Genomic DNA, 22831 nt, shown 5'->3' with positions numbered 1-22831 from the left:
GCTTTCTGATATAGTTTCCCAATTGCTAAGCAGCAAAACAAAACAAAACAAAAGGCACAGCAGTTGTGTAGAAAAGTAGTATATTCCATAATATAATGAAATCGTAAGTAAGAGTAACTGACACATTAAGGGTGGATGTTTGGGCTGACTGTGTCCTTGTATAAGATGCACCACAGCATTCAAGTGAATCATTCTCTACATCAAGTCTGACAATAGAAAGGTGCCGAGAGAAAAGAGACAGAGAAAGTTCAATGGTACACACACACGGCCTACTGCATTGTGTCTGTATTTCTACACAACAGGTACAGTATATAGGGTTCTGTGAGGAAGTGGCCTTCCCTATCCCCAGGATTCTGAAACATCACTCCTGTACTGTACACTATAAAATAGCTAGAGGTGAGCCAAAATGAAAGGAGGGGGAAAATTCAAGTTAAAAAAATAAATCAGTGATAGAGAGGCAAACTTCCCTGCAAGTCAACTGATAAAAAACTGCATAAAACAGACTGATACTAAGATACCATATCTAGATAAGCCTACTGAGCTAGACACTGAGAATTACAAGCATCAGAGGGGGAAGGCTATCTCAAGTTTGGTGGTTTGGAATTGTATGACATGGGAAACAGAATAAGTCAATGGAGTGGAGAAACACTAGAGAACAACTTTATGGAAGTTTGAAGGGGAGCCATGAAGATTTAGAATACATTCCGAGCTTTTATCCCTCAGATGTAAAAGTGTGTGTGTGTGTGTGCTAAGAAAATATGCAGGACAGTATCTGTACCTTTTATCTCACCGCAGCAAATCACTTCAAGCATACACATTCAGGAATTTCCTGGTCTGTTTCCTTCTCTTTGAAAGAGGAGTGACAGTATCATCCTACCTGAAGTATTACAAAGGTTGAGTTGGTGTTTATCCAGTTATGCCATAGCTGTGTCTGTCTGATGGTGAACACTATTATTACTACTACTCTTAGATCATTATATCACCCCTATGAGTGCCCACTAAAAGAAATTCTGGTATTGTTGTCCCATGGCATTGAGTAGAACCAGCAGAGAAGCTATAGTCAAATTAGTTGAGTGTACTGCTTAGCATGCTGCTTTGAAGAGCTTGTTTTTGTACGGGATGTTAAACGTTACATATGAACACAGCGGATGCTGATGATCTATTACGTGAAAACCTTGATTTGGGGAATCTATGTTGTCAAAACCTGACAGTGTCCAGTAACTAGAAGCCTAAAAAAAGAAGAGGAATTTTTAGAAGCTACTCCAAAAGCAACAGTATAAAAGTGCTATTGGCCTTGACCACATGATGAGTGTTTTTTACCAAAGGGGAAAACTTAGTTCAGTTGATCGTCCCAACCTAATTGATTAATTGTGGGTTTGACCATCTGGCTGATGAATGCTGACACCCAACAGTGATTACTGTGTAACACAAGTCCGGATGTGCTCTCCATGATTCCTCCCACAATAATGGCAACAGTGAACTTCAGGTTAGTTTATTCAGGCCTCTTGGCTCAGTCTCTTCATGGAACAGTGCTTGTGGCAGGGAATATTTTACTAGATCTGGTCAAGCATATCTTCTCTTGTTTCAGGGGCCCCTCCTTTCCAACTCCACTCCTAGCCTCTCCTGAGTCCTCTTGGACATAATCGTTTTTCATGCAAAGCAATCCCTCTGTAGTTCTCATCATGCTGCCCAGTCTCTCCTCTCTGTGTGCTCTATTCTGAAAAGGATCAGACTGCTCTAAAAGGATTGTACTGTGGTTTCACAGGGGAGCTTATGGAGACATGTTCATTGTTTCTTCTGTACCAGTTTACTATAAATTACTCTGTTTACAAAACAGAAAATCATTTCATCTATGTCACAAAGCCAAGTAAAAGTTCTACAATGGTTCAATCCTGCATTAGGTTATAAGAAATACAAGGATTAAGAGAAGGTAATTTTTACATCTTACAGTTATTTCTCATTTTCAGAAGTGTCCCATGGACAGGAACCATCCTTCCCCAGAAACTAAAGCAAGGATTCAGGGTAGCATTTCACAGTTAGAGAAAGTCAGCCAGCTTAAGAAAATAACAGGGATCAGTAATCATGCTCCCTATAAACCCGTCTACATCTGGAGATAGCATGGATGTGGAACCCCCCAGCAAATCAGATCCGAGCACATGCAAACTTTAGTTATTACAAACAAGTTTGCTTCTTTCCATTCTGTTTGGCGGAGAGACATGGGAGAGCAAAGTGATACCAAACGGCTTACAAAAGCTTGTCTGAGGAGTCACAACAGAACACCATCCTCTTTTTCTTTTCTCCTCTCATTCCAATTTCCACCTTTGAAATCACCCTGCCTCTTGGTCTCCACAGATGCTGAATTCTTCTTACGTTTCAGGCTGCATCAGTGTTAATTTTCAGTAGAGAATGGTAGCAGCATGCTGAAATACAGAGTTCTGTATGGGGAGTTGGGAAATGTTTTTGGCATGATTGTCAGTAAACAACTCTGTGTCTTGGGCAAGTCAAGTCCCTTAACTCCCCAGGTCTCAGTCTCTTCATTGAAAAATGATAGGGTAGGACTGCATGAACTCTGCTGCCTCTGCCAACACTGAGACTATGGTTCCACAGCTCCTTTCCCTTTTCTCCCCTCTGGCATCAAATTCTCAACAACTCTGCATAGAATAATTTTCCTACTCTCAGTTACTGAAGGAAAAACATCTCCTTTATTTACTGCTGAATATTTTCTATTTGTATCCCCTCTTTCTTTTTGATGTTAGATATTTCTGAGTCATAAACATGAACATATTCTGATAGATGCTTCAAATTTGAAGGCATTTAAGGAGAATAGCTTTCCCATGTAGAACATTTAGTGGAGCTCTGCATGGAGGAAGCCAGCCATCCAAAAGTGGAGCAAAGGGGCCAATTCACAAATGAGAGGAAGCCTTTCATAATAAGAGTCTCCAGGCTCTTCAATTTAGATAAAGCTCAAATGCTATCAACTTCCAACTACTTTTCCAATCAGTCCCAGACACCATCACAGACACTTAGGACTACAAATCCGAGGACCAGTGCTGGCAGTGATGCAGTTCTTATTTCACCTCCACCAGCCATTGCCAAGTAGGATTTAGGATGGCATAGTAATAAGAGCCAAGAGGACAATCTGTCATTTATTTTCCTCCAAACTTTTTGAAATTTCCCATTTGGGCTCTGTTTCCCAGCTTTAATTTGGTAACTGCCATTTTTCAGCATTTCTTTTAACAGGTTACTAATAATTTCTGATACAGGATCTCATATTTCATTTTCTGCTGCTAGAACTGCTGTTAATATTTCATCTGCCTTCAACTCAGCCCTGAATAAAGGCTGCTGAGTTTTAGATACTCTGTTAACACTTAGGTTCTGGGAATTTCGTCACCAGTGCTCACTTAGTTTGCCCATGTTTGGTTAAGTAAAAGTAATGGGTTGTCTGTGTAGGAAATATCTCAAGATGTGCTAAACATGGTACTGATTCTTAAGGCATCTCCACCCCCAAGCTCTGAATGACAGCAGATGCCCTATTGGTTTTCCAAGGTAACCTGTGATTGGCTTAATTTTTGAAAGAAGAGTGGTTGGTAAGAGCCTAGGCTCACAGGAAGATCTAGGTTCAATTTTCTTTTGTCTGAAATTTGCTAGATGTATCACCTGGGAGCCAGTGCTTCTTTCCATTTGTAAGAGAAAGTTTGAATAGCTAGCTGTATTACTATGAGGAGCCAATAAACTAAAGTGTTGAAGATTACTGAATTCTCAATAAATGATGGGTATCACTATTAATAATTTATAAATTCACATCATGTAATTACTGGGTTTTGACACCTTTTCTAAGGTCAACAAATTATATCTGAATCTGGATTTTTTGTGGCTTGCTTTATCTATAGCTTACAATAATAAATTCTCAGTGAACTAAAGTAAAAAGTCCTTTAAAGTGTAGCTCAGTAAAGTCTTATGTACAGATAGTGTGCAGCATCACTTTTTTGCTGCTTTTCTATGTAACACAAAATTCCCAAAACATTTTGTTCATTCAGTATCCAGCCCTGATCTTAATTGGATTTGTACGGACATATTGACTTTCTCCAACCTTTAGCATTACAGATTGTTTTAATGTTATTTCAGTGTGTATGAAGCAGGGTCTATCAGAAGAGAAAAGCCACACTACAGTAAAGAACTATTAACATAAAAGGTGGCTGAAATAATGGGAGAGTACATTGTAAGAAATAACAATAACTCTAAAAATATGAACAACAAACATAAGGAATAGCTGCTATTTGTACAGTTGAGATCGCATACTCAAGGAAAGGCTGTTTTTATCTTTAGATAAGGAGCCAGATCTTCTTGTGTGTACACACACACACACACACACACACACACACACACACACACACACACAAAATCCCATTTTGATTTTAGATCTAGACCTTGTTCAACAAGGCATAGACAATACCCACTGAATGGTAGAGAAGTGCTGGGGAGCTTTCTCAACAGGAATTATTGGTACCTGCACTCTTGAATGGTTGTGTGGTGAGTGACAGCACTGGGTTGGGAACAGGTACTGTACTCAGCTGAGCACTGGATATCACTGTGTGCCACACAGAAGAATGTTAGAGATCTATGCAAAGGAAAGAAGGCGAGTTCTGGGGAAGTCACGCACAATGCAAGAGTAGACGGAAGCAGGAAGGCAATCATCTTCCTTCTGCAGTATGTTTACTGGACTCTGAGCTGACAAAGTACCTTCAGACCAGTGAGCAAAGGAAAATACTTAACTTGATTGTATCCATAAGCCTGAGAAATGATACAGGAAAGTACTTAAAAGAGTCATGTATGTATTGGTGTAGAGAAGATAGGGAAGAATAAACTTAGACTTGAAAGGTAATACATTGGTATGGTTAAAATGAGAAATGTCTCCCACAGGCTCATGTATTTGAACATTCGGTCCCCTGCTGGTGGCTGTTTGGCAAGGCTGCTGAACCTTGAGGAGATTCAGACTTGCTGGAGGAAGTACATCACTGGGGTTGGGGACTGAGAGTTTATAGCCTTGCCCAACTTCCAGTTAACTGTTTCCTTACTGGGGTTAAGATGGGATCTCTAAGCACAAACAAACTTTTTCTGTCTTAAGTGCCTTTGGTCATGGGATTTTATCACAGCAACAGAAAACCAATTGGTAACCGACAAGGTATTATTATTTGCTCACACATTTCATGAAATAATTCATTTTGGAGATTACAATCTAGTGCTCTCAATGTATTGCACTTTTATTTATGTTCATTAATAAAATGACTCCCTCTGCATTGCTGGATAAGTACTGTCAGAGTGAAAGATAATAAGAGGCCACTAAATGAAAACCTATACAGCACTAGTTTAAAAAAAAATCACAGTACTGATATTTGTACAATCACCCTTCTCCTCAAGCACTGCCCATACCTATTTAAATGTTTATAATTTACTCAAGGAAAAGGGCATACAGAAATATTACAGTATTGATCTAATTCTGTCACTCCAAGTCAGTGACTCCCATCCCACATACATCAGAATCTCAATGATATGGATTATTAGGAATCATTACAAATAATCCAGTTTGAGAACAGCAAAAAGTAGCCTTGATTCTCATGTTTTTCTTTCTCTTTCCTAACTACAAGTCAGTATGTTCTAGGCTTTTCCTATAACTACTCTCTTATATTGTTATACTTTCAATATTAAACAAAAAAACACCAGTGAGTGACCAGTTGGGTTCATTACTAAAGACATGTAATGATTACTATTAGAACTAACTTTACATATAGGTAGGGATGTATAGGAAATTTTTATTTTATAAGTAGGAATTGAGTTTAGAAACAGAACCTCTGACATGGGAGAATTGTCTGGCTGTTGCAGAGATCTGAGCACAGATTCTAACTGGATCAGGAGAGTGCTAAAGGAAGTGTACTGGGGAGGTTCATCCACAAAGCCATCTTCACCTAGGCCTGGACCCAAGTTGTACTCATTTTACTGCAATGGACCAGATCTTGTTTCCAGTCATGCTTGTTCATAACCAATAGTAACATCTAGCAAGGCAAGGCTTTCTGAGTCCTCCCAAAATCTTCTATCATAATCATACTATAGGTATGTCTGTCAGATGCAGGTGGGTATGTGGAAGATTTTCTTTTGTCTGTGTTACATGTAAATACTGAGGGAAAACAGAATGACCTTACAATGAAGCCTTCCGTCCATTCCACATTCACATAGCTCTCGTGTTCAGTCCGTGAGCTGAGAGGAGATGATGCAGACAGAGCATTAGAAATGCCTGGGAAACGCGCTGGCAAGTCCATTTTAGTTTAGTTTGCCCTTCTGTTCAGCTGGCTTTTCTGCTATGACCCACTATACTTACCCCGTCGGCTGCTCTTACTAGCAACATGCCTTTTTAATCAGCCTTCCTGGGGTCTGCATTTGATTACAGCATTTGTGTTCTATTTTGATTCTTTTGTACTGTGCCCTGTGGTGTTAGCTTGAAAGGTGTTATTTATAAAATGAAATTCTATTGTATTGCCACTTGGATTCAAAGAGGACATATAATATTAATGTAGAATGTATTTAATAATATCTTGAAACTATTAAATCAATTTCTTCATGAGAACACAGAGGGGAAGGAGGAAAGTGGGTTAGTAACCAGGTAATAAGACTTAAGTATCACCTGAGCCTTTCTTCATGAGCTCCTGAAAGCTGGCATGAGAAAGAGTTTCCTAATGGCAGGGTCCTAAGGAGAGGACTACCTTCCTGAGCCAGACCAGGGCAGCACACACCTGTTTAAACATTCAACTGTGCAGGCCAAACATTTTCCTAGGCTTCAGATGCAAATGATTTTTACTAAGAAAATCATGGGACGAGACATGAATATAACTCACTTATGACCTAGAAAGGCTTAGATAAAGAAATTGGCCATGCTAGAGAGCCCCTTTCGTTATTTGTAAAGATTTCTTCTCCTTCTGATACTTTTCAAAAGCAGAAAATTCTAGGGCTACCAAGAAAACAAGTTTCTAGGTTGTCACAATTAGAATGATTTTCTCACCTACCGAAACTGCTGGTTTCTTTGTGTCTGCTGGGCTTATAGTACGGGTTCATGGACTGGTTTGATAGAAGAGTGCTCATCTTTCCTTCACTCCCACTCTAATGCAAACCAAAGTCTGACTACTCTCTCACTGCATCACAGCTATGCAGCACGTCTGTGGTTGCAGACATTCCATTTGCCCACTATACCTTTTTTCTTTTCCTATTGACACCACTAAAATGGACAGCTAACTGCTATTTAGGTAGGGAATAAGGGATGGCCATATGTGGAAGATGATTTGTGCTCTGTAGAAGTCATAAGTAACACGTGAAGTGGAAAGTGTAATATGCAAAGGAAAGCTGGCTGTGCAGCCTTGGCGGCTGTCTTCACCTGCCCTCACTCACTGGTTTATATAATTCCAAGAAATTCAGAATGCAGCTTTCAAATAATCAGAAAGGGAATAATTAAATTTTTTTTTTAAAAAAATTTCTAATTGCAGTGACCTGCGTTGTGGATGATCTAATGATTCTAGAATGTTCTAAATTCCTTCAAATGAAAGTGATATAGAAATGTATACATAGTAAAGTGATAGTTCAGAGACCATGTTTTGTTTGCTAAATCTAGAAATTAGGGATACTGACAAAGGAGTGACCTTTCCTTCCTTTTTGGAATAAACCATATAGAAAAGCGAGATGCAAAAACCAAGGAGCTAGAATGTATTATGGCTATACATCTCAATCTTGACTATATCATATTATCAGCTATTTCATGAAAAAATCATATTGTTCAATCTCTGTATCCACTCAGCTTCTATCTCATTAGTTTGTGTTATGTAAGTTGTCCATTAATTAATATATGTTAAATTAAACTGAAAAACAGCATAAAATATTGGAACTGAAAGTGCAGATAATGTTGCCTTATTTTGTGGACAATAAAATAACTGTCCTAATTTAGTGTCTGTTGCTGTGATAAAATACCAAAAGCAAGAGCAAGTTGGGGAGGAAAGGGCTTATTTCATCTTACAGTCTATCATGGAGAGAATTCAAGGCAGGAAGGAAAGCAGAGGCTACGGAGGAATGCAGCTAACTGGCTTGCTCTGTATGGCTTGTTCGATCTGCTTTCCTTTACAAGTGAGGAGCCCCGTCCTTAGCATCACCACCCAGAGTGGACAGAGCCCTTCCACATCAATCAAGAATAAGAAAATGCCCTTCAGAACTGCCTACCTGGCAATCTAATGGAAGCATTTTTCTCAACTGCGGTTCCTTCTTCCCAAACAACTGCAGCTTATATCAGTTGACAAAAAATCTAAACAGCACAGTAACTTATAAAAGGGTCAATATTAATAATGTAAGTCTTTAGCAGAATTGTTTTAAGGTTCTGCTAATGAAAATAAATTGCTCAACCAATTAAAATGAAATAGGAGCTCTTTTGTCAAAATATGAAGCACTTTTTAGGGGCTGGAGAGAGTGCTCAGCAGTTAAGAGTGTATACTGCCCTTGCAGAAGACCTGAGCAGTTTCCAGCACCCACAATGGGTGGCCACAGCTGCCTCTAACCACAGCTTCATGGGATGCTGCGTCTTCTTCTGGACCTCGCTGGCACCTACACTCACAGCTGCATGTACTCACACAGACACACATATGTATACATGTGATAAAATATAATAAATCTCAAAAAGTGAAGCACTATTTAACTCAAATAACCAGATGTATTCTAATGTAACTAAGGAGGTGGGATCTAAAGTAACAAATTTCATTAGGTGGCTACATAGGCATGCTGGCAATGCTAAGTTCCTGAAGCTGCACATCTTAATACTCTGCATACTTGGCCAGTCACTGGTGCATTTTATAGGCAAAATTAAGATCTAACAGACAACAAATGGGGATGAAATTAGTGTGATGGCCAAGTATAGAACTTTCCCTATCATCTTGTCCCAGAACTAGAGCTCTAATAATGCTATTGGAACCACAATATTCTGACCAGAATCTAGCTAAGAACTAGAAGCATGCTACTACTAAGAGGACACAAAGCAAGGGCAGTTACACTTATGTGGCAATAGGAGTCATTTCATTGTAGCTGGGCCATTACCTCCTCCAAACTAGCTTAACCTAACGCCGACAGGACTGCACAGACCGTGAGTCCTCCTATGGAAAACTGAGCACGTTTAGGCAGTGCAGCTCTTGGCCTGCGTTCCTGGCTTGCCTGGAAGCTTCTTTGGGGCCCTGCTGCCTGGCCCCATTGAGAGCCCTTCTCACTGGTGGACTCCGTTCTGGGGGCAGCTAGGAACAAAGGAGAGGGAGAAGTGCTTCCTTCTCAGTAGTTCTCTGAAGGATCTGGAAGATGTGCAGTACTGAGGCTGCTCTCCATTACGGAAGTAGGTCTTCCTCCAAGAATTTAAGAGAACACTTTGTGTGGCTCATTTTCATTTCACATGATAGGTGGCCAAGAGTGACCAGCAAAGTAAAGTCCCGTCATATCAATCAGTGATCACTGGTAAGTTATTCTCAATCACTCTTAGTCTCTAGACTCCAGGGGTGTGCAGTTGCTCCTTCAGACACAGAAGACTACAAAGCAAGCTTGTAAGAAAAAGGAAGGATCAAGAAAGCATGATACAATCCAAGAGAACAAAACAACCCACGGAAAGAAATGGAGATCTGTGAATTGACTCGAGAAAATTCAAAGCAGTAGCCTTACTGAAGCTAGGTGATTTGCAAAAGAATACAGAACAATGGCTAAGCCAATTGAACAAAACGGGAAAAGGAAACGTGATCAAAATAACCAGGGAGAGAGCAGCAACAACATAGAGACAAGCAAGAACTACTGGAACTAAAGAATGCAAAACTGATCAGAAAAATTCTGTGTTCCAAAGCAGACTTGGTCAAATAAAAAATCAGTGAACTTGAAAACAGATACTTCAAAATTACGCAGTTAAGGAAACAAAAAGAAAAAGAAAATGTAGAGGCAGGAGAGAGAGATGGGAGGGAATGATTTACAGAATCAAAAGGGAAAACAAATCTGGGGAGGGAAATAAATATTACTAAAGGCCAAAGAAATCCAACTAGATCTTAAGAGTATGAAGCATTATGTAATCAAATTGTTAAAAGAATAAAGAGAATTTTTAAAAGTAGCAGGAGAAAAACAATTGTCGTGTTCAAGACAGATGTTCAGAAGTTTGCTCATACAACTAACTTTGCAGGCCAGAAGAGAGTAGAGTGACACATTTAAAGCACTGTAGAGAAAGTTCCCAGGAATCCACAAGGATGACTCTAGTTTAGACTACTAGCAATAGTGGGGAGGGTGCCTGAACTGGCTTACCCCAGTAATCAGATTGGTGAATACCCTAACTGTCATCATAGAGCCTTTCTCCAGTAACTGATGGAAGCAGATGCAGAGATCCACAGCTAAACATCTGGCCGAGCTCCAGGAATCCAGTTGAAGAGAGATTCTATGAGCAAGGGGCATCAAGATCATGATGGGGAAACCAACAGAGACGACCAAACCAAACTAGTGGGAACTCATGAAATTTAGACCAACAACTGTGGAGCCTCCATAAGTAAGACTGAACTAGGAAAGACTTCTGCATAAACAAGACAGTTGTGTAGCTTGATCTACTTAAGGGCCCTCTGGCAGTAGGATCAGGATCCATCCCTAGTGCATGAGCGGGCTTTTTGGAGCCCACTACCTATGGTGGGGCACCTTGCACAACCTTGAACCTGGGTGGGGGGGGGGTGCTTAGATCTGCCTCTACTGAATGTACCAGTCTCTACTGACTCCTCATGGGAGGCCTTACCTTCTTGTAGGAGGGAATGGGGGGGGGGGGGTTGGGGGGATGAGGTGGGAGGGATGGGAGGAGGGAAGAGAGGGATCTGTGATTGGTATGTAAAATGAATAAAAAATTTCTTAATAAAAAATAAAATAAAAAACAAAAATAAAGCAATGTAGAAATAAACTATTAACTGAAAACACTGTAGTCAGAAAAAGTGTCCTGAAATATCAGGGAGGTAATAAGGTACAGACTTCTCTAGACAGACATGGGTTGAGAGAGTTCATCACAAGAAGATACACTTAAAAAAAAAGACACTAAGGGGAGCTGAAGTGGAAGGGTGCTGATCTGCAGCACTGAGAACATAGGAAAGGGAGGACTCTCTGATAAGTTGTCAACTATTGGAGATCACTAACCCTGAAATGAGAGTATACGTATCACTTTCAACTCCAGGATGCTGAAGATAGGAACACACAAACAACTAGAATAACTTGATACTGTATACATAGGGAAGGGGAGAGAGCAGAGAAGAAAAGCACAAGGATGCTGAATGCTGTCAACTGTTATCTGTTTAAAGAGCTCAAAGGAAGCATTTTATGTTACTTAATGGAAGCTTCATGGCAAACAACCATAAAAATCTATAGTAGTTATATAATGAAGAGAGAAAGGGAATCAGGACTATGATCTCCACTCTGAGGCTGAGGCAGGGGGGATCACAAGTCAGAGGTCAGCCTGGGCAACTTGGTGAAGACACTGTCAGAATTCAAAAGTAAAAAACGTAAAGGTTTGGAGATAGAGAAGCAGAGAGGGAAGGCAGAAAAGGAGGAGACAGGAAGGACAGGGAGGGGGGAAACGGGAGAGGGGAGAGGAAGGCACCAATACAAACAACAACAACAACAAAACATCATGCCACAGTGGAAAACATGAAGTAAGGAATTACAAAATACACCAAAATTGGCAAACTGGCACAATAATTCTTCACCTAATATTTGAAATACACAAATGATATACCCCAATCAAAAAGACAGAGAGCATTTGAATGGATTAAAAACAAAAGAGCATTAACAATAAAACCAAGATCCAGACAGGTATCACCTAAGAGAAACTCACTTTCCTTGAAGGACACAGATTGAAAGGGCAGGGCTGGAAGAGTGTATTCCATGAAAATCATAACCACATTAGACTGATTAAGTCAAACTGTCATTAGCAGCGAAGAAGGTCATTACCTGATGATAAGAGGATCAATTCATTATGGAAATTAACAATCTGCTGGACCAGAAGCATCATGATTGGCATTCTCATGACAAGAACTGCAACTAGGTAAGTGTAAATTTCTACTATTGCACATTTTAAGTCTCCCAGGAATGACTTCTCATTTTTGCAAAGCTCTTTTTAGCATTGGGAATTCTGGGAGACTGCAGAGAACAGAACTCAGGGAAGGGGAACAAGTGGCAGCAACAGTCTTCAGATGGCACTTGACCATTATTTGTGTATTACAAAAACCCAATACCAGAAACACAACTTGGCTTTCAACTAGCAAGATCTAATTACTAGCTTGGATACTAGAGCAGCTATTGCTTGTTGTGTCTTGCTAAGGCATCCTTGGTTCCTGCACTTTCTAAAAGCATCCTTTATGAAACAACCGTATTAGAGTAAGTTTCAATCTTAGCATTCCAGGAATCCTCATTTTCAGTTTTCTTTTCTAGTATCTCCATGTTTTGTTCAGCCATGCCTGGACTTTACACTGGAATCATATTCAATCATTTATTATGATTTAGTGAGTATTGACCATGGCTGGGCTGGAAGGGGAGAAATGAGCCCCAGCTCTCACCTCTCAAGAATAAAGCATGGGGATACAGTGGCCAGTTACTACGGAGAGCCTAGCTGTTCCTCCTCTTTACAGCCTCTGCTCTTCCCTAGCAGAATCCAATCAGCATTCATTTATCAATCTAATTGCTTTAGTTATCTTGTAATGCACCTTATGCCTACCTTCTGCATAAATTATATTTTAGTTTTTATAGCTCACATTAATTTTCCTTTTATTTTTTGTCATTACAGTCAGATTAGAGAATGTTGCCTACCAAATAGCTATTCTCCCCAGTCTTCCTAGCAACAAGATTCTTTCCCTGTTGCTTAGATTGTGTGATTGTGAATCACCTAAATGCCACAGACTCCTTAGCATGCTAATTAGCTTCCAAAATCTCTCACCTGAGGTTTGAAAAGCTGAGTGGAGAAACTGTTATAGCATTTGCTTTTGGAGTAGAGACTACATAAGTTGGGACGGAGGCTATTTTCAGTCATTCCAAATATTACCAGTCACAGGGAACTGTTGAGGAGAGAAATAAGTAGCTTTGGGTCATTTTAGGTTAGTGACTTTAAACATAAGGTGTGATTTAATCAGAAGCCAGAATAATCATGGCAGGAGGCGGAGAAAAAGACTCAGAGTTGCCTAAAGTTAGGGAGGACTTTGGTGGCGGTATTTACCGTCAGCCAAAATTGCAGGATTCTGTCAAAGGTTCCACAAACAGAAGGCTGCATTATGTAATGCATCTTGTATTCCATTGTGAACTAGTCCCCCCCCAAATGTTTCATTATTTTGCCCCCTAGATAATTTTACCACTTCCAGGCTACAACTTGCTGTCCAGAAGGGAAGCTCCCTATGTCAAATACAAGTTAAAAACTGAAAGAAAAATGCCTACCCACCTTTTTAGGAACAAGTAAAATGAAACTGAACTTTTCATTGATTGTGAGAACATTTAAGTTAGGTGGATGAGAAATAATCTTGTTTGAAGGACTGCCAAATAATTCAGCAATGGTTAGCAATAATGGCTCAATTCTCTTTCTACCATTTCTAATACTGATATTAGGTGCAATACTTCAGGGCCATTTTGCAATAGAATGCTTTATAGGCAGAAGTGGAAGGTAATAGATAGATGGGTAGCATGTAGCAATAGGGTATTTGTTTTCAGAAGGAAAAAATGTTGGCTACCATGCTACTCTCTACAGTATGCATAGTTCCACACTCAAAGTGAACTGTGATGTTACTTGCCTTGATTTCACGTTTCCCTTGAAGTTGGTCCCAAATCACTGCAAAAACTTGCAAGTAATTGATGACACACAGAATTTTCACTTTGGGACTATTTAGAATGATGCCTTTTAGGCTGGGTGATCATGTTCCCCACCTGACCCAGCGTAGTTCCAGTTTCCCTTCTGATTGCTCAGATGCAAACTTTCAATAGTGTCCACTTTCCCTTTCAAAAGCACTCCAGTTTGGATGGCAAATTATGGGGCTGCTTGAGTATAAGCCTAACAAGAGTTATTTACACCACAGTGACAATATTTCTGTAGAGAAAATGTAAATCACTAATACTGGTCAATGTCCATGAGAAGGAAGATATACACCAAATCTATTGCTTTAGTCTTAGTGCTTTAACCAGAAGGATCTTTCTATCTATCTACAGCTTAAGATGAGAAAAAAAACCTGATTAATTATAGTGTGTGAACTACCTTGGGTTTTTCATTTCAGTAAAGTTAGTTTAATTTACAAAAAGGTATATTTGTCCTTAAAATTTGCTAATGAAAAAACCACAGATTTGCAGTGAAACATTTTGAGTCTTGGATTTGAATCTTAATTCCACTATTTATTTTGTTGGCAAATTCTGATTAGTTCTGTGAACATCATTATTGCTAACTCGTTCTAAAATGGCTGTAAGGACATTTAAAAAAAAACAATAGAGAAAACTGTTTGAAGCTCAAAGTTACTAATAGCTATTATTATTTCATTTTATAAACACAGTGCTTCTTTTTCAATTTCCAGGATACTTCTATGAAGAACAGCTAGAGTAACCCAGGAATGTAAGCATGTGGGAGCAGGCTTTTTCTCTATCACCTTCTGGAGTTATAAATAGGTCACACCTGTGGATGGATGCTGGCACCAACAAGGATCTAGAGAGGAAAACTGGTCAATCTCGTGCAAGGAGGTCACAGAATGAAAGGCTGGTATTTAAAGGAAAAAGCCTTTGCCAAAAAATTAATACAGTCAATACTGGTCAATTGTGCAGAGGTTTTCTTTTGTAAGTATTTAAGATTCATTCCTTCTGAACTTTTACTAATTATAGGATTTTTTTTTTTGTAAATTATCTTTCATCTGAATACTTTAGAAGATTTTTTTAAAAGCCTGTCCTGTTGTATATGACATTTTTTCTATTTAAAGTAACTACTCCAACAATTTAGGGTTATGAGGTCTACTTTCAGTCACCAAGATTTTCAGGAACAGACACAATTTTATCAATGAACTGTATCTTTAACAGGCGATTTTCTATTTTGAGCATAGTCTATTTGCTAGGGTATTAAAACAGGCAGTAACTGCTAAGAAACTGTGGGTGGAGGCAGCAAGTGCAGAGTGACAATGAGACTTTGATTTGTTTGTTTGTTTTGTTTTGTTTTTTGAGACAGGGTTTCTCTGTGTATCCCTGCCTGTCCCTGAACTCAGAGATCCACCTGCCTCTGCCTCAAGAGTGCTGAGATTAAAGGCGTGAGCCACCACACCCTAACTCTTGGATATCAATCTCTGGACTAAAAAGGAGCAAGAGAAATCTTCCTCCATCCCTTGCAGAAGGAAATCCTCTTTCACACATTCTATCTATTAGGAGTTCATTTGTGTTTAACAAGCCCCTCTTTAAAATGCAAATTTTCCTTGTGAACCTGTAAGCCTCATTCACACCTTATTGCTAATTACTTCAGTGTTCTAGACTATGATCAACACTTAACTGATATTGGCAATCTTGGAATGAACAAATAGTTTAGGGTGGGAAACTGGAAATTCAGGTGCAGTAGAGCCAGAGGTACTAGTGTGATCACTTGTTTGGGAAATTAGAATGTACAGATATTTTAAAGTTTTGTCTAGAAGAGGGACAGTAGCTAAGGTGCCACAGAATAGGAATTGTCCTAATTGCCAATGTCTTTCTGAGACAGAATAAGTCTGGGAGCCTACAAAAGTCAAGTTCTTAAATATTTCACCATAACAACTTAATTGAGCTTACTCTTTTTCTGAAGCTTTTTCTAATTAATTTTTAGTCCTACAACTTGGTGACCCTGGCTTCTAAGATTCACCTAATTCAAGCTCCCAGGTTTCACCATTAACTCAACAAACAAATCCCATAAAAAAGTAAATGTGGTTGAATCACTTTACATTGTATCATAGTTGTTCCTTTCAGAGATCCTAAGATATAGTCCTAGAATATACTGGAAAGTCTTTGAGACAACCCAAATGGGTGGTATTTCTCTATGTCTTAGCATCATGTAACCTAGTGTCAAACAGCCAATGATTCAATCATATAATGTATACATGGATAGAAATTTCGCATTGTATCCTACATATACATGCACAAATCTGTGTATATGGATATATATTATGTATCCATTGAAAAATAAAACAAAACTTGGAAAGCCTGCAAAATTTGAATTGCACTTTAATTGACTTAAACTACACATGTTGACAAGGTAGACATTCAAAGAAAAATATTTTATGCCATTTTATTAACAGTATTAATCACCTTTCCTTTCATATGAACAAATATACTAAACTCTTCACTGTTAAGAAAAGGGTCTTCTGGTTGGGCGGTGGTGGTGCATGCCTTTAATCACAGCACTGGGGAGGTAGAGCCAGGCGGATCTCTGTGAGTTCAAGGCCAGCCTGGGCTACCAAGTGAGATCCAGGAAAGGCACAAAGCTACACAGAGAAACCCTGTCTCAAACAAAAAACAAAAAAAACAAAACAAAACAAACAAACAAACAAACAAACAAACAAAAAAACAACAAGGGGTCTTCTTTGCTGCCAAATGGATAATGTGTTAAGTCTGGGTTTCTACTGCTGCAATGAAACACCAAACAGGGCTGGAACCTGGAGGCAGACAGTGATGCAGAGGCCATGAAAGGGTGCTGCTTACTGGCTTGCACCCCATGGCTTACTCAGTTTTTTTTTTTTTTTTTTTTTTTTATGTACATAGAAGAGGGCACCAGATCTCATTACAGATGGTTGTGAGCCACCATGTGGGTGCTGGGAATTGAACTCAGAACCTCTGGAAGAGTAGTCGGTACTCTTAACCTCTGAGCCATCTCTCCAGCCCCTCATTTTGTATTTTTATAGAGTCCAAGACTACTAGCCCAGGGCACCACCCACAATGGGCTGGGTTATTCCCCATCAATCACTAACTAAGAAAATGACTTACAGGCTTACCTGTAGCCTGATATTATGGATACAACTCATCCTTATGAAGGCATTTTCTTTTTTTTTTTTTCTTTTTTTTCATTAAGAATTGTTTTTATTCATTTTATATACCAATCAAAGATCCCCCTCTTCCCTCCTCTCACCCTCCAGCCTCTCTCTCCCAACCCACCTCCCAACCTCTCCTGCTAGAAGGTAAGGCCTCCCATGGGGAGGTACATTTAGTAGAGGCAGGTCCAAGCACCTCCTCGTCTCAAGGCTGTGCAAGGTGTCCCATCATAGATAGGGGGCTACAAAAAGCCTGCTCATGCACCAGGGATGGATTCTGATCCTACTGCCAGGGGGCCCCTTAAGCAGACCAAACTTACAACTGTCTTGCTATGTAGAGGGCCTAGTTCAGTCCCATGAGGGCTCCATAGCTGTTGGTCTAAATTTCATGAGTTCCCACTAGTTTGGTTTGGTTGTCTCTGTGGGTTTCCCCATCATGATCTTGATGCCCTTGCTTATAAAATCCCTCTTCTCTCTCTTGGACTGGAGGCATTTTATTAAATGAACTTCCCTCCTCTCAGATGACTTTAGCTTGTGTCAAGTTGACACAAATCTATCCAGCACAGACATGTTTGTCATCTAGTACATGAGGACACTGGGCTGAAACATGCACTTTCCTCTGAAGCTGCATGAGTTCCCTAGCTGCTCCTATGCTACTTCAATGTTCTGCTGGCTTCTTATTCTAAAGAACTGCCTTTCTTCAAAGTAAATGCTAATACGGAAATAAAGACATCCTCTGGTGCAGACCTAGTTCTTATAGATGAGGGCTGGTAACTGATTTAGGATACAGGGAAACAGCAAATGCTCTGTCACACATTCGTCAATCAGTGGATCCCTTTGTGGTCCATTCACCTGTATGAATTTTGACAAATAGTGAGGCAGTAGTGGGGAGAGAATTATATGTGGCTAATCTTTAGTTACGCACAAAGTGCTAGATTTATTATGAAGCACATGTCTACATACTTTCAGCTCACACATCAGGTCAGTGAATCATCATTTTAGGGTATGTTGCTTAGAGATTTGGTATGTGATTCTCACTTGGTCTATGAGAGTAACAGTCAGCTACTAAACTGACATGGTAGAAATACAGTTCTTACAAATATAAGGTTATTTTAGAATAAATGAGAACTTTAAGCTGTTTAATATTTTTTAACTTTGCATACTGTTCTAACCTCTCCATCGCTATTCCTTCCTTTTCTACACACTTTACCACTATTCCTTTCTACTTCTCCTGTTTGGCAATTGTGGGTCTCTATAAATATTTGTGGAGTGTGCAACTGACCATCTAAACAAATACTGTGATGTGAACAATGGAAAAAAAATCTTTTAATTGTTCAAATTAATATATCCACTTTTAATTATGAAAATCAATAAATCCATGATAACAACAAAATAACCAAAACTTTTTGAGACTGCTTAGAAAAGATAAAACCTAGGACATTGAAAATGAGAAATTCTGCAATCAGAAAACAAACAAACAAACAAACAAAAAAACCCAAGCCAATAAAGCTCAAAACCCCCTATGTAGAAAGAAGCTCATATACATTCATAAAATATTAAATGGAAAGCATGAAATTAGAAGGTTGATGGCACTGATTTATTAATGGCAGAAAGTTGTACTATTCTTGTCCAGTTTGGGAGAGAAGTACAAATTTAACAATGCCACCAAGAGCAGACCTAAGAGGGATGCTTAGGATTTAAGACTTACAGTAAAATAAAGAAGCTAGGTATTTAATGTAAGTTCAGTATGTGACAACTGCCTTCTAAGACTATGGCCAATAATCCCCATTTCCTGCATCTACACTCTTGTACAGTCCTGCCTACCCTACACAGTGTTGTTCTGTGTTTCCAACAGAGTATGGCACAGGGATAATGCTTTGCTCATGATCCTAAGTCTCACTTCTATTTTATTACTTAGCTCCCTCCTTCTGGAGAAAGCCAGAACCTCCCATGACAATACCCAAGCAGCTCTACTGACTTTCTAACTAAGTGACTGAGAAATCCTACAAGACTCCTCCAACTCAAGACACCGTGACTTGACATTTTTCAGCCCTTAGTGACATTTGAGTATAACCATGATAGACCCTAAACTACTTCATCAAGCCACTCTGGACCTCTCAATGATATGAGATTGCTGACAGACAATACTTGCTTATTCTTATAATTGTGAGCTTTTGGTGCAATTTTTGTAGCAGAAGATAATATATCAAGTGTGTGTCTAGTAGGGTGGTACAATGGTATTAGCATGTTGGGTTTTTGAAATTGATTAATCATATTTTGGTAACTGTCATATACTCATTATTAGTCCTGTTAAGCCTATTTTCATTCACTTATATATTTAAAGTATTTTAATTGGTATGTGTGTGTGTGTGTGTGTGTGTGTGTGTGCGCGTGCGTGCACATGTGCATTGGTGACTACAGAGGTCAGAAGAGGAAGTCTGATCCCATGGAGCTGGAGTTAAAGACAGTTATAAGTAGCCTGATAGGGTTTGGGGAACAAAACTCTGGTATTCTGGAAGAGGTAAGTGCTCTAAACTAACAAGGGCTTGCTTCCCTAGTCACTCATATAGTTATTTTCTTTTTTTTCATATCTATATTTTCATATAGTGACTTTCTAATGACGTATCAGACACTAGAAAATTAGAAACAAGAGCTAGAAGCTCTACAATAATGTTAACCAACCAGGTAATCAAGCCTACTTTATATTTTGTTTCCACCCAACTGAAATTACAGCCATATTGATTTTCATTTTCATCTTTCTTTTATTCTCGTTTTTACACAGTTTTGTAACCTATATATAAACTTGTGTGTGTGTGTGTGTACACACACACACTGCATAATGATATTGTGCTCAGATGTGCAAACTGGTCATTTAATTCATACAATGCTGTTATAGTAATACAGAGTATGCTGAGATTCAATGATTTTTATTTAAAATACATTTTAATGATTCATCTATATTTGCTACTTTTCAAATAGTCCATTCATTTTTGTCTAGTTTTGATGTTTCCAATACAATAAAATAAAAGAAACGGACTAATAAACCCTTATATCACAGAATTATGCAGATGCAGGAAGGCAGAAAAAGTGTATTTAGGATAATTTAAATGAGCTAACTACCTCTGGAAGTGAAAGAATACACAGAAAACCAATTCTGAAATTAAAATTTTTTGTTTCCTAAATATAATGTATATCATTACCATATAATAAGGCATGTACAGTTGTTATTGTAACAGTTTTTGCACAACAGAAGCATACATATATGGTTAGTCCTCAGAAGGTTTTATTACAAAGCACAGAACCAATGAAACTACAATAAGAGCTGCCTATATACAAATAGCATGTTAATGTTTGGAAAAATTAACTGTGAGTTGACTGAATATAAATATCACGTATTCTTTTTTATGTAAAACATAGGGTCTTACTATGTTGGCTGGACTGGAACTTACTATGTATGCCAGGTTGGCATTGAACTCATAGAAATCAGCCTGTCTCTGCTTCTAGTATGCTGGGACTAAAAGTGTGTGCCACCACACATGGAAAATTACACACATACACACACACACACACACACACACACACACATAATTACAAAAAATATTAACTGTTTTCTCATACAGTTGACAAAGAATTACTGTATATGTTTACCCCAAAAGTGTATGATTCTACTCTAAAACCTAACTGGCAAGTTTAGTTAATTACACAGTCAAGTTGGGAGATTTCAACTTTACTCCATACCCTTCTCTCAGTCACTCCAGGATTATTTGCTTTGTCTTGATGACACAACCAGGAGATTGGCCTCATTTGCTGACATGAGAGATGATCATAGTTTCAGTCAGTTGTTTACTGGTATCTTTCTGGCTGCCATCAGTTTACAATGGATAGTGTTGTAAAGGTCAGTTATTTAATTTTACTATTTTCCCCAGGTCATATTGACTTATTCTTAAACTGAATAGACTTCTGATACATGTAGATTTTCATTATGGAGAAACCAAATGAACTGAGGAAGCACTTATCATAGCTTTACTATGCAACTTCACTGGACACAAGACTAAAGAGCATTATACCAGGACTATATATATAGCACTGGGGAAAATGGCCAAGTTGGTGAAGGTCATGCTGTGTAAACATGAGGACCTGAGTTCAGTCCTTAAAACCCACCTTATAAAAAAGGTGGAGGGGGTGATGCACAGCTGCCATTCTAGTGCTAGGGAGATGTGACAAGAAGGCATGTGGGGCTCACTGGACAGACAGACAGACTAGTTTACTTGGTGAGCTCCAGGACAGTAAGAGACTCTAATAAGAGAGAGAGAGAGAGAGAGAGAGAGAGAGAGAGAGAGAGAGAGAGAGAGAAATGCCACGTGCCACCTGAGGAACAACACCTGAAGACATGTACACACATATACATGCAACCCTTCTCAGGTACCTGTATACATGAACACACACATACACACAAAAATCTATAAAGTAAAAGTATTTTCATTTTTAGTTCTTCACTGAAAAAAATATGTGACTTTTGAGAACTACAGGAAGAAAAGAGATTGGTTAAAAAAAAAAAAAAGAGTCTTCAATTATGCCATAAGCCCAAATCCTGAAAAAAAAAAAAGTCTGAAAAAAATGCAAAAAAATTCTAATGGGGAGTTACCTTTTTTTTTTTTTTTTAAATAAATGATTGGGGCTATTTATTTAAAACATAGGGCATAGATAATTTAGACACCATTTCCTCTAATTTCTCAGTTTTATAAAATGTCTACACTGCTGTGGATATCGCTCTGCATGTTGACTGTGTTGCTCTGATTGATTGATAAACAAAACGCTGATTGGACAGCAGGCAGGCAGGAAGTACAGGATAGGTGGGACAAACACAGAAGAAAATTCTGGGAAGTAGAAGTCTGAGTGAAGAGATGCCGGCCTGCTATCTAGATAGCAACATGTAAAGGCAACAGGTAAAGCCACGGAAAATAGATTAACACATAGATTAACAGAAATGGGCTGAATTTAAGGGTAAGAGCTAGACAATGGTAGGCCTGGGCTAATGGACAAGCAGTTTAATTAATATGAGCTTCTGAGTGATTATTTTATAAACAGTTGTGGGGTCCATGGAGCTGGGCAGGACTGGAGAAAACTCCAGCTGCACTACACTAGAAAGACAAAGTATTTGGAGAGCAGTGAATTAGAAGGAAGATGGTGTCTCTGCCAACCCTCCTCCCAGATTCCCTCTCAAAGCAGGACCACGAGGATACAAGAAGTTTGAGAAAGCTTGATGTAGCCTCATTTGGCAAGAATGAAAGGCATGTCCTTTCCCTTTGTCACAGACTTTGTATTGATGATCAGAGCATTTCTTCCAGTGAAAACTCTTCTTCCATTACAACACATGTTCCAGTCAAGGCCTAGTGCAACTGGCAAAGGCAACTGGGGCAGAGCCCAGGTTAAAGGTTTGTTTTGGAGGGTAAATTGTTAGAATGTGGTGAAAGCAAGATATACAGCAAAATAAGACAGAAAAATTTTTTTCTCATCCACCCTATTGTATAACAGATAGCTAGTTGACTTTTCTACTGTAAATGTAAAGAAAACAAGAGTTTCATTCATCCCCATGTAATGCTGCCAATCTAATTTGCTATTAAATTTCCATTCAAAAGGTCTATTTTGTTTAGTTACAAGGGATTTGATCCTCTTAAACTTTCCCAGGCAGTTTGTATGGAAAGGCAGTTGCTAAGGGTATTCCTAAGGGAACTTGCAAAGCATTGGAAGATAAATAACTTCAG

This window comes from Onychomys torridus, chromosome 12 (genome assembly GCF_903995425.1).
Source record: "Onychomys torridus chromosome 12, mOncTor1.1, whole genome shotgun sequence".
Lineage (NCBI taxonomy): Eukaryota > Metazoa > Chordata > Mammalia > Rodentia > Cricetidae > Onychomys > Onychomys torridus.
The sequence above is the reverse complement of the archived record's forward strand: the minus strand, read 5'-3'. Positions refer to the sequence as shown.